We start from the raw sequence: 12449 nt of genomic DNA, 5'->3' as shown, positions 1-12449 counted from the left end.
TCTCTCCATTCTTTCTCCTCCTTCACAAAGATTTTCCAGTTGATCCCACATTTCCTTAGTAGGTGCACAAGCATCTCCTTGGGAAAATATGTCATTAGAAAGTGCCATAATCAAAAGTGATTTGGCCCTTTCATCAGCCTCCACCTTATCCTTATCTTCTTTGCTCCAATGTATTTCTTGTTTTGGAGCAAAAGAGATAGGAATTTCAGGTGTGTGCTCAGTTGCTGGAACAACATGAATTTCAATAGTGGGTGTATGTGGGCCTCTCTCAATAGATTGAAGTAGAGCTCGATCATGTCCATTAAGGAAATTAATCATCCTGATTCTCCATTGGGGGAATTCCTCACTGACCAAAGTCGGAGGCTCTGACATAGATTCAATATTGAAAGCATTGTTCCATTTTGGAATTTTGCCACATTTAGTTAAAAAGATTGTTATAAAAAATGAGCAAATGATCTTTTGAAAATAGTTTATTAAATCTGCTCTGATACCAATTGTTGATCCCAGATAAGATGCTCTTTGACTAATTATGGCAATAGATTTCAACAAGTATGGAGATATTAAGTGAAACTAGAAATCAAACTTTTAAGAAACACAACTTACAGAATTTTCAAGTATATATATCACTTTGGAAAAACAAAGTTTACAAGGTGATTGTGAGGTTAGTGACTGTTACAAATGAATGCTCAACGAATTTCGTAATGAAGGGTAATGGAGTTTTTATTATATATATTGAATGATTGGCTTAACTCATTTTAAGAAACACAACTTACAGAATTTTCAAGTATATATATCACTTTGGAAAAACAAAGTTTACAAGGTGATTGTGAGGTTAGTGACTGTTACAAATGAATGCTCAACGAATTTCGTAATGAAGGGTAATGGAGTTTTTATTATATATATTGAATGATTGGCTTAACTCATTTAACCTCCGGTGGTGACATCTCTATTTATATAGAGTCTTTGTCATTAATACACATTTGTTTATTCATGCACTTGCTCTGCATTAAGTAGTTTCTTGGCATATTCATTGAATCCACAAAAGTCAACTTGCTACTTTTACCAAATATGTCAGAGCCTTATCTCTTTAGACAAGTTGGCTTATCAAAATTTCTGATGGCCTTCTTACCAGAATTCTGTTGAGATACCAGATTCTGATGATAAATACCAGATTCATCATCAGACTTATCATAATGGTCTCTTCTGATCGTCTTTCTTTGTCTTGGATCATATTCTGATCTTTGTGGAAGATATATCTTTATTTCTTCTCTTGTCCTGTTATCTTGTATTTACCTTGTTATTGATCTTCTTGACTTTATCTTCAGTATATGATCAGATTTATCATCTTTTTCTTCAATACTTTCAAAAGTTTCCTAACATAATTAAATCCTAATGTTTATCGGGTTAACTTTTAGCAAGTATAGTATTTTACCTGTTCATCCCAATGAACTTGGTTTAATTACCAAACCCGTTTTTGGGGTGTTACAATAGTCCAGGCTGGTAATGGTGTGATGGAATAGCATACCTCGGACTCTTAATAGTGGATCGAACTGTGTATCCCATATTGTGTAATCTGGTTGAAATTTTGTAGTATCATACTAGGCTTGGTCTGATTAGATGTTGTATTTTAGTTTTTAGACCCTGTATAGTAAGTTGTTATCAATTAAAATAAATACTTTTTCTATCAACTGTGTTATAAAGTATCCTTATCGAGTGAGGTGTCATAGTTGGTATCAAAGCCAAAGGTTTTAGCGAATTAGGTATTTAGTAGGGATACCTAGGCTTTAACCTAAGAAAACAAGCTTACTTAAGTTAAGTTCGCAAATAAGGATGCCATGGGAGGCAAAGGAATTGCCTTCATAAGTAAGCATGCTCTAGATGATTTTGATATACAAATAATGGAGGAATATGAGTTTGAACTTACTGAGGATGTAGAGTTATTAGAAGATACCGATAGTAATAACTACAGCTTATAAACCCTTATTTTGTTACCACTTTGTACCCATTGCCCTCAACAACAGTTACCCATGAATCATGTCCCATTACTCGTTAAGAGACTTAAAAAAGCAATAGATGCTTGTTTCAATGTGATAAATTTGAAAATTTGTTGTATTATGGGTACTATGAGAAATAGTTATTGTAACTGCCTGCTAATAAATAAGATTTTAAAGTAGTGTTTTCACGGAGATTTAGAAAATGTCGGCAGAACCTTTAATTAACAATAATCTTCAACCTAACCCACCAATTGATCGCATATTGACTCTGCTCATCATGGCGAATTCGTAAACTTAGGAGATGACGTGATTATCGGATAGCCACCTGAGTCACAGAAACCCTTGGCAATGCACAGGGATGCGAATGTTAGAATACAGAACAACCAGTGCAATCCGAGGGAAACACCACATCTACACTAACTCCACGAGAGGATCCTCGACAATAAAAGAAGACGGAGGATATTAAACTAACTAAAGCTATAGAAAAATAAATCTCTAGAGAATGCAGTTACATGACCTTCATTTCTTGTAACCCACTTTAATTCGATGGGAAGAAAGGTGTTATTGATACACATGAATGGCTAAGTGAGGTAGAAGCCATTCTGGACGTTAGTGATTGCCAAAGCCCTATATTGCATCACCTCAACTAAAATGGAAGAGTTAAGAAATCAACTCAAGGAATTACTGAGTAAAGGGTTCAAATGTTTGAGCACATCACCATGGGGAGCACCTATCCTTTTTGTCAAAAAGAAAGACGACTCAATGAGAATGTGTATCAATTATAGAGATCTAAATAAAATTACCGTAAAGAATCGATACGCACTATCAAGAATTGATGATCTTTTTATCAACTACCAGGTGTCAGTTACTTCTCGAAGATAGACTTAACATTTGGATATAATCAACTGAAGGTAAGAGAAGTGGACATACCGAAAACTATTTTTAGAACAAGGCATGGTCACTATGAGTTCCTAGTGATGCCATTCGCCATCACAAATGCATCAACTGCTTTCATGGACCTCATAAGCCAAGTATGCCAACCCTTGTTGGATCAGTTCATGATTATTTTTATAGATGATATCCTCATTTATGCTAAGAGTAAAGAAGCACATGAAGAACATATTCGTGCCATCCTCAAGTTGCTGAAGGAAGAGAAACTTTATGCTTAGTAAATGTGAATTCTGGACTAGATAAGTCAAATTTTTAGGACACAATGTGAATGAGAAAGATATACAAGTAGATCCTATCAAAGTTGATGTAATTAAGAACTGGGAAACACCCAGAAATCCCAATAAGACTAGAAGATTCTTGGGATTAGTAGGATACCACAGAAGGTTTATCCAAAACTTTTCTAAGATAGTTATGCCTTTAACAACCTTAACATAGAAAAGTACCTCATTTTTCTGGACTAACAAACAAGAAGAGTCTTTTAACCTTTTAAAGGAGAAGTTATCTAGTGCTCCTATACTTGCTTTACCAAAGGGCACAGAAGACTTTGTGGTGTATTGTAATTTTATTTTTATAATGATGATGGGAGTTTGGATCGGAAGGGATAAGATTATATAATGTATTTTGAATAAGAAATGCTGAGTATTTTGTTATATTTACGTTATGGTCTATCTTGTAGTAAAAGGGTAAATTACACTGATGCATCCTACTACGGATTAGGGTGTATGTTGATGTAATTAGGCAAGGTCATAGCCTATGCATCCATACAATTAAAAACTCATGAAAAGAACTACACCACTCACGATTTAGAATTAAGAGCAGTAGTGTTTGCCCTTATAACTTGGAGACATTATTTATATGGCGCCAAGTGTATAATCTATACGGATCACCAGAGTCTCAAGTATATCTTTGAGCAAAAGATGTTAAATATGAGATAGAGAAGATGGATAGAATTGATGAATGATTGTGATTCTGAAATTTGCTACCATTCAGGAAAAGCGAATGTAGTTGCAAATGCTCTTAGTCTCAAAGAACCAAATAAACCTTTAAGAATATGTACATCAAGGATAGAAGTAAGAGTGAACTTGTTGGAACAAATTAAAGACACACAAATGCAAGGATTGTCCAAGGACGAAATTAAAGAAGAAAAGATGGTAGGAAGCAGATCTTTCTCACCAAAGGGAAGATGAAATACTAAGATATAACAATAGAATTTTTACATATTATAAGTGGACTAAGAGATAGAATTATGGACGAAGCACACAAATCTAGATATACCATGCATCCTGGCAGTACAAAAATGTATAAAAATAGTCGAAGTGAGTATTGGTGGACAAGAAGGAAAGAGTCCATAAACAATTATGTGGATAAGTGTCTAACATGTTTACAAGTCAAAACTGAGCACTAGAAACCTGTAGGATGTTTACAACAACCTAAAATCCCAGAATGGAAATGGGGGATGATAATTATGGATATTATAACAAAACTCCCACAAACCAAGAACGGGCATGATACCATTTGGGTGATAGTAGATCGATTAACTAAGTCTGCCCATTTCTTGCTAATTCGAGAAGATTATAAGATGGAAAATTTGCAAGAATCTATGTTAAAGAAATTGTTACCCGTCACGGGGTACCTATCTCCATTATCTCTTTCAGAGATATGCGTTTCACCCCATGATTTTGGCAGAGTTTCCAACAAGAATTAGGAACCCATGTAAACCTAAGCACGACATACCATCCGCAAACAGACGAAAAAAGTGAAAGAACCATACAACACTAGATGATATGCTTAGAGAGTGTGTACTTGATTTCGGAGGAAATTGAGAAGATCATTTACCTCTGATAGAGTTTGCCTATATTAACAACTACCACTCAAGTATTAAAGCCACTCCATTTGAAGCACTATATGGAAGGAAATGTCATTCACCAGTCTGTTGGACTTAACAGACTGAAGCTGGTAGAAACCCATTAGTTGGACCCGAGATTATTGAAGAAACAACAAATAAGATTATACAAATCAAATAACAATGAAAGCTGCTAGAGACAGACTGAAAAGTTATAGTGACAAACATAGGAGACCTTTAGAGTATCAGGTTGATGATAAAGTATTACTAAAGGTCTCGCTCTGTAAAGGAATTATTCATTTCGATAAAAGGGGGAAACTAAGTCCACGCTATATTGGAGCACTTGAGATGACTGGAAGAGTTGGTCCGATATCATATAAGTTAAAACTACTAGAAGAGTTATAAGGAATTCTTGACATGTTTGCGTGTCTAACTTAAGAAAATATCTGGCTGACGACTCACTTTAGACGCCTTGGCAGGAAGTCCAGATCAACGACAAGTTGAACTTTCCAGAACGTCCCATTCAGATCAACGAGCAAGGAAATTGAGAAACAGAGAGTTTCCTCTAGTTCAAGTTAAATGGGATGCAAGGAGAGGACATGAGGAGACATGGGAAAAAAAAAAGGATGAAACAGAAATATCCGCACCTCGTTGCCTAAATTTCGCGGACAAAAGTTCTATAAAGTGGGGAGAGTTTTAACATCCTGTTATGTGAACCAATAAGATTATGTATGAAGTTTATATTTCGTATATTGTTGAACGAGTAAGTAACGAGTAAGATGGTTAATTTAAATGTGAGATAGCTAGACGGACATTTTGTGTTATAAGATATCGTTAAATAATAATAATAATAAAATATATTATAATTAACCCTACTCCATTTTTTTATGAAACTTAGGTTAAAACGTAGAGAAAAATATGTTCGTCTTAATAGTAGATTCATAATGTTAGAAAACGTTATATTTTAGAAGTTGTATGAGCAAAATGAGTGAAACAACTGGATTAATTATAATAATATAAATTAAAACCATAATATTCAAATGAAGTAAAGGCTAAGTGTATTTTTAGTCCCACATCGAATCAGTTTGATTCAGGGTAAATAGTGGTGTATATGTGTATACTTTAGAGTCCCACATCGAAAATGAATGAAGAGTTTCTCATTCTTTAGCTTAAATAGATGCATATACTATGAATTTAGAATATCAGTTTCTTTAACGAAAATGCTCTAGTATAGAGAATTCTGAGCCCACAATACCCCGTTGGGTGTTATTAGTAGTCGTTTTTGGAGCACGAGCAGGACGACTCTACATCAACTTTTTGTAGGTAGTTTTAAGTTACATTCTCGTTTAAGTTTATGTATAGTTATTACATATATTATTATTATTATTATTGTTGTTGTTATTATTGTTGGTGGTGGTGGTGGTGGTGGTAGTAGTTTATTATTATTATAGTAGTAGTAGCAGTAGTAGCAGTAGTAGGAGCAGCAACAGCAGCAGCAGCAGCATTATTATTATTATTATTATTATTATTATTATTATTATTATTATTATTATTATTGTTATTATTATTATTATTATTATTATTATTATTATTATTATTATTATTATTATTATTATTATTATTATTATTATTATTATTATTATTAGTAGTAGTGGTAGTGGTAGTGGTAGTGGTAGTGGTAGTGGTAGTGGTAGTGGTAGTGGTAGTGGTAGTGGTAGTGGCAGTGGCAGTGGCAGTGGCAGTGGCAGTGGCAGTGGCAGTGGCAGTGGCAGTGGCAGTGGCAGTGGCAGTGGCAGTGGCAGTGGCAGTGGCAGTGGGAGTGGGAGTGGCAGTGGCAGTGGCAGTGGCAGTGGCAGTGGCAGTGGCAGTGGCAGTAGCAGGGGTGGGTATCAGGTAGTTAGGCATGGACTGATCAACCATGCTTAAACAAGGAAGTCGTAACCAATATTCAACGATGATAAAAACTAGTTAGGTGTACCGTTACCTAACTTAGGATTATGTAATTTGTGTCAGTACCTTGAGATAGTACCCAATTATTCTAGCAACTGTATGAACACTTACACAACTAGCAAGAGATGAGTTTACGAATGCCTTTTAATATGTGAACATGCTTGTCCCAAAGTGTAATAATATGGCATAACTGTTGTATACATATTTATAACCTATGCGCACATACACACAATATTTATGGTCCTTATATGTGCCATTGTGACGGTATTTCTCAGGTACTACACCGGTGGTGTAGGGACATTAACTGTATGTTGATGTATGTCAGGTTTTGACATTAGGTTATGATAATATGGGCTAGTACAAAGTCATGATGTAATAATGTGATTTATAAATTATGTTTATTCATGAACTCACCAGCAATAGCTGGCTTCTTTTAAGCATGTGTCACAGCTAATAAGGCATGATTGTGAGTTATATTACAGGCTTGTAATGGTGTGATGGAATAGTATACCTCAGACTCTTAATAGTGGATAGAACCGTATCCAAGATTGTGTAATCTGGTGGAAGTTTTGTAATATCATACTAGGCTTAGTTTGATTAGATGATGTGTTTCAGTTTTTAGACCTTGTACAGTGAGTTGTTATGAATAAAATAAGTATTTTTTGTATCAACTGTGTTATAAATCAATTTTTATCGGGGGATGTGTCACAAAATCGGTTGATAGGTAATAACCTCTTTAACATGTCCCTTATTTAGACCTCTTAACTTATTCCTTTAAGTCTTTCGGTACATTTAATACAAAATTTGTTAGTTAAACTTCTATTTTGGTACCGAAATTTTTATTTACTGTATGTAACTTAATAAGTAGACAAGGTGAGCCTGTGACCCATTAGACCTGTTAGATTAAAGGTGATGTGTACCATCATCACATAGCGATATAGATTTCTGGTACCCAGCTATATTGACAAACATGTAAAACTGGTGACCAGAAATCTATCCCAAGAAATATTAAATGACTAACCTATGGGTTATTAAATATGTATCATATTATTTATGAAAATGATTTTAAAAATGAGTCAGTTAATTGTATTTACCAGCGAAAGCTGACGTATTTTCAAAAGACTAAACCGCAGGTTACGAACCCTGAATATAAGGTGGAATTGCTTGGTCAAAGAAAAAGCCTAGGAATTTGCGACTCCACTACTTAAAGACCTATGATATCCTAAATCTCGCTTTTATATCGGATTCTACTTGTGGGACAATGTATCGAATGGTTATATATTTTATTTAATAGATTTGAACTTTCATGTTATTACTTTATCATCCTATCTTTCGCTACATATTTCTGAAACTGTTATCAATCGTCACATATAAACCCACCAACCGGGCCCACCGGATATCAGGGCGTGACATGAAGATTTCATTCTCTTTAATTTGAGTAGGCTATTGCAATAGTTTTCTTATTTAAAAAAATATTTTACAAGCTATAACGTTAATGATTTGTTAACGTTACGTGATTATGTTCCAGTACGTAATTGTCACACCCCGAAATATCAGAGCTTGGCGTGACTGGACCGGTATCTTCATTGCACAGCGGAAGCAAATGGTTAAGACTTCTTAACAGTGAACGCCTGCTAGGTACTCGAATTTCCATGGGTTCTCCTATTCCAACCGTTCCGTAGTTTTGAAAATGCAACCTGAGAAAGAACATGCGAAAAAGTCAACATAAAGTTGAGCGAGTTCATAGTTTGTTTTGAAAAGATTTAAAATAAATCTTTTTGATAACCGGTTTTAAAGTTGCTGAGAAAATATAGTAAAATCATTTTCTTGGCATGATATATGAAAACTGTGAGTCTAGCCCACGAGAGTCTTTGTGCATTGCACGAGAGAGAATGGGCCGAGCCCAAACGAACCTTTGTAAGCAAGATCAGCGTGTCCTCTTACTTAGGTATAGTTTGAAAAACGTTACCAAAGTTTGTAAATCCATGTATTTGTGACTTTACTTCAAATGAATCTTAAAAACATTTGAAAATCTGAGTATTAAAACTGGTATGTAAGCGTCTATGAACAGATCATTAATGTTTTGCAAGGACATTAATATGTGTGGCGACATAGGAAGCACTCAACCCTAGCGGATTTCCCCCGGTCCACCCGGTTAGAACAACAAAAGCACTACATGAGCCACACAAGGACCCAAGAGTGGGGCTCGCTACAGCCGATAGATCTACCACTTTTGCCCTCGGTCTTATACAAGATTAATGGCACTTAAGAGAGATTACTATTCGCTCACCTGATCTAACAGTTCATTCCCTAGCTTAACCATACCCTAGTTAACGTATAATGTGAGAGTTATTCATGTCCTTGGGCCCCTGCCCATGTCCTTGGGCCTTTGCCCACGTCATTCGTGTTATTAAAACTCATGCATGTTTCGAAAAACGCTTATGTTTTTATAAAACCGGTATGTTTAACATAATCTTTTCGTAAACCATTTGAGTTTGTTGAAATCCTGTCGCAAAATGGTTTATAAATATGCGATATTCATTTATCGAAACCATGTGTGATTTTGCAAACTTTCATGTCTTTCCACCCCCGAAAACATTTTATAAAAATGTAAAACAGTAAAAAGTGGGGGTTATGAACTCACCTTGACATTCCTGTGCAAAGCTAGCTTAGTGTGTTTCCGTAGTGTCGTTCCACGAATGTGATGTAGCTAGCGTGCATCTATAGTATTCCTAACAGGGAATAACTTATCAGTTTCTAGTTTAACGACGTAGTTAAACTACGTGTCCGAGCTCTACCGAGTCGTTAATAAACGACTCTACGAAGGTGTTCTTATTTTGATTTAGAATAACCAGTTTATGGTTATTTGATCCCGTTTATAATCGGGATAATACTAAGTCGTGGAAACAACTTAGTTTTCCGAAGGATTTAGGATATATATTTATATATATATATATATATATATATATAAATATAAATACTTTTACAAAGTCGTGTTAGTTGTCGCAAATAGAAATACGTAGATGAAATATTGTACGTATCCGAAACATCGTATATGATTCAGTAATATACCGTTGTAGTTTTCGTAGGATGGAAACAAATAGACATATATACTTATATATATTCGAAAACTTGACATTTGAAACGAATATAACAAATATATTCATTTTATAAGAATATTCGGATCCGAAATAATTGAAGTAAATATAAACAATCATATTTATTTATATGATTTCCGAATAATAGGCGTTTGAAATAATCTAGAAGAAACTATATTTAGTTTGTAAGAAAGTTTAAAGTCGGCGTTTTGAAACAAGTATAAACCGTTATATAAAAAAAATATATTCGGAATTCCCGACGTTCGAAGTAAAGTGTATACATTATACTTACTTTAGATGAGCATCAGAAGTTATGCGATTTATCAAAAGTTTGTAGTATATATAAATAATTGTATTTATTTATACAAGTATACGTTTTCGTTTCCTTATAACTCGTTTTTATCGATCATAATACTTTGTTTGGTAAATCGTAACTTGTCGTCAAAATAAATAATAATACACCTTATATTTATTTTGAAAAGTATACTTTGACATCTGATGAAAGCCGTTTAGGAATTATAATTTTTTTTTTCGTATAATAGATTTTACGAAAATCGGACAGAGTTTCCTCTGTTTGTGGAATAACCCGCCAAGTAAAGTTGTCATATTTTCTTTCAAAACTCAACCAAAAACAATATCACAATACATATAAACTTTTCGTCAAGTATATGAGAATGTAAACTAATAGATAATCGAAGATGGTCGAGCTCGGTCGCGTAAACTAAAAAAAACTAACAAATCTATATATAAAGTTTAACGTATCGTTAAAACTTTACCGGGTCTTGACTGACTACTGTTGACCAAGATGACCCGACAGTTGACTGTCGTTGACTGGGTTTGACCAGTTGACTTTCGTTGACTGACATTGACCGTGTCGCGAACCCGAACCACCCAAAACTGATCCGAGCCGTAATCTGAACCAACCACCAGTTGATTGTTAACCGAAACGAAACCTGACTTGAACCAAATTTTTATTTGACCAGGTCTGACCATCTCGAGTCAAACCAAATCTGACCAATACGAAACATAGTTGGCCTAATTCACGAATCTGACCCGAAAGTGAAACATAAAAACTTGAACCCGAGTCAACTTCCACTTCAGTTGCCTGTAACACTGTTGCCGGCACCGTAGGTTCGTCGGAGACCCACCCCCGAATCTGAACCATATTTCTGTGACACTTCCACTCGAACCCGAAATCCAAAACTGACCTGCTTAAATGTGACCCAGATCTGACCGAGACCACCCGAACCGGAACTCCACCTCAACCACCGCTGTTGCCTCAACCACCGTCGCCGTTACTGCCCCCGCCGTGAGCGGCGGCGCTGCTCTATCACCGCCTTTCTCTCTCTCTCCGTCTCGTCTCTCTCTCTCCCTTCCGCTTCTGTCTTCAACCGTCGCTCACCACCACCTGACTGTGGTGGTGGTGGTCATTTCTGCTCAATCGAGGGGGGTGTATACCAGGTGTGAGAAGTGGATGTGAAGTGAGGGTGCGGCTGTCGTCGGCCGGTTAACCGGCGCCGGTGATGGTCCGGTCGGCGACTCCTATGGCCGACAAAGAGATCACGAGGGAGAGAGAGCAATGGGGTTCCAGGGGATGAAGTTGTGTTATGCTTTTTCTTTGTGTCTACTGGTAGTAATCGAGAGGTAGAGGGGACAAGGGTTTTGTGTTATAGATGAGAAGATGAAGGGAAACAAAGGTGTCGGCTGAAACATCTCAAAGAATATGAGGGTTTGTCACTTTGCAATGCTATTTATACATAGGGTTTGTCAAATGGGCTTTGGGCTTGGGCCCAAGGCCCACAAGCCCAACATCGCGTGTTTAGGTGGCCCGTAATTCCTACGAGACCCGTTATAAAAACCCGAGCTCTCAAATCGTCATAAATTAAAATTTTGGTATTAAAACACGTAAGATACGGTCAGTTGTCGTTGTTTGCGCGTTTGGTTGCTGGTTACTAATATTCGCGTAAAGTCACGTTATTTGTCGTTTTAACCGTTTTTCCGATCCGTTTTCGACTATGGTAGTTAAGATTGAATTACAAAACCAAATATATCGTAAAACTTAAGTTTTAAAGGTAATGCGCATCTCCGATGCTTCCGTTTCGTTGTTGATTGTCGGTGCGTTACGGTTTCCGTGTTTTTCGTTCGCGTTTACTGTTTGTGTCGTTCGAAAGCATGAAAATTTCGCAAAACGAAATCCTTATATATAAAATATATGAAAAACAAACTTTGTATGTCGGCGTTGTCGGTATCTTATACGGTATCAGTTCGTTTTCGCTTACCGTTCCGCGGATGTCTCTAGAAATCACCATACGCGCACTGTAACGTCTGAGAAGCGTTTCTAGGCATTCCAATAGCCTAATCACGATTATTCATGCCTTAAACACTATTTATTATCGACTTAAACGTTTGTTAATCGCATAATTAGAAGCCGTTAATTACCGGTTGTCACATTCTCCCCCTGTTACAGAAATTTCGTCCTCGAAATTTAGACTATGTTATCTCCTGAGAGTTGTATCGTTTCGCAGGTAAGTCCAAATAATAACAAGTGAAAGACCGCACAATCGAATCAGGACTTATTCGGATTACTTGAGTGTAAAGACATTTTGCATCAAT

This window comes from Helianthus annuus, chromosome 2 (assembly GCF_002127325.2).
Source record: "Helianthus annuus cultivar XRQ/B chromosome 2, HanXRQr2.0-SUNRISE, whole genome shotgun sequence".
Lineage (NCBI taxonomy): Eukaryota > Viridiplantae > Streptophyta > Magnoliopsida > Asterales > Asteraceae > Helianthus > Helianthus annuus.
The sequence above is the reverse complement of the archived record's forward strand: the minus strand, read 5'-3'. Positions refer to the sequence as shown.